Source organism: Chiloscyllium plagiosum, unplaced genomic scaffold (genome assembly GCF_037043375.1).
Source record: "Chiloscyllium plagiosum isolate Xiang-an unplaced genomic scaffold, Cpla_swu_hap1 HiC_scaffold_1, whole genome shotgun sequence".
Lineage (NCBI taxonomy): Eukaryota > Metazoa > Chordata > Chondrichthyes > Orectolobiformes > Hemiscylliidae > Chiloscyllium > Chiloscyllium plagiosum.
In genome coordinates, this window is record NW_028270139.1 from 12680848 (window position 1) to 12682609 (window position 1762).

At 44.6% G+C, this 1762-nt stretch overlaps 1 pseudogene; it reads left to right on the plus strand.

Moving 5' to 3' along the window:
• The first annotated feature begins 721 nt into the window (after positions 1-721).
• Positions 722-1428, plus strand: LOC148152072 (uncharacterized; annotated as a pseudogene).
• Positions 1429-1762: the final 334 nt, after the last annotated feature.

Below are 1762 nucleotides of genomic sequence, written 5' to 3' on the forward strand. Positions count from 1 at the left end.
TACATGCAGAGGGTGGTACGTGTATGGAATGAGCTGCCAGAGGAAGTGGTGGAGGCTGGTACTATTGCAACATTTAAGAGGCATTTGGATGGGTATATGAATAGGAAGGGTTTGGAGGGGTATGGGCCGGGTGCTGGCAGGTGGGACTAGATTGGGTTGGGATATCTGGTCAGCATGGACGGGTTGAACCGAAGGGGCTGTTTCCATGCTGGACATCTCTATGACTCTAATTGTGAGTCCTCAGACACTGAATTCATCCAGGTGCAAATACATCAAGACTTGGCCAACGTCTTGGTTTGAACTAACAAGTGGCAAGTGATATTCATTCCACATTTGCGAGGCAATGGCCATTTCCTACAATAGAGAATCTAACCATCATCACTTGATATTCAATGGCATCATCATCATCATCACTGAATCCCCTACTATTAATATTGACCAGAAATTGAAGTGGACTAACCATATAAATACTGTTGTGACAAAAGCAGATCAGAGCTAGGAGTACTGCAGCAAGTCATTCATCAACTGACTCTCAAAGCCTGTCCACTACCTACAAGGCACCAGTCACTTTCCTGCATTGTCTACTCTTTTTAGTTCATTCAGGAGGTGAGTTTCACTGGCTTGGTCAGCATTTATTGCCATCTTTAATTGCTGTGCTCAGATGAGGAGTAACACAACAGACACCTAAGGATGCTGAAAGATGATCTTACAAGAACGGGATATGATGCTCAACTTATCGATCGCCAGTTCCGACATGCCACAGCGAAAAACCACAGTGGCCTCCTCAGAAGACAGACACAAGACATGACCAGTAGGGTACCCTTCATTGTCCAGTACATCCCTAGAGTGGAGACATTACACCAAGTTCTTCGCAGACTTCAACATGCCATCCTTGACGATGAATATCTCGCCAAAACAGTCCCTTAACCTTCACTTCTCACCTTTAAACAGCCACCAAACCTTAAACAGACCATTATTCACAGCAAACTACCCAGCCTTAAGGACAACATCGAACACAACACCACATAACCCTGCCACGGCAACTTCTGCAAGACATGTCAGATCATCAACATGGATACTACCATCACCCATGAGAACACCACTCATCATGTACACGGCAGATACTTGGCCAATGTTGTCCACCTCATACACTGCAGGCAAGCATGCCCCGAGGCATGGAATATTGGTTAGACCGTGCAGACGCCACCTCAACGGATGAATGGACACTGCGCGACAATCGCCAGACAGGAATGTTCCCTCCCAATTGGGGAAAACTTCAGTGGGCAAGGACATTCAGCCTCCGATCTTTGGGTAAGCATCCTCCCAGACAGCCTTCATACACAACAACATGGACTCACTGAGCAGAAACTGATAGCCAAGTTCTGTACCCATGAAGATAGCCTCAATCGTGATCTTGGGTACATGTAATGCTACATGTAACCCCATCATTCTGTCCTGTTTTTGTAAAATCTTCTATTATGACATCATCACCTTGATAACCAGTTATGGTGTCTCTGCCATAAGTAGTTTGTATACTTTTGGATTATTTGTTACTTTGGTTAGGTCCTTGGCAGGTGACTCTTATACCTATCATGATTTGATTTGTCTCCAGCACCACCTTATTTTTAAATGTTTTTAAATTATCTCTCTGCCTCGATTAATCAGGTTATAGGCCATCCCTTCACTGGCTATTCAGCTGTTAACACTTTACTCACACCATCTGACATTCTTGATCACCTGCAGAGACTTATTATTCAGCCTG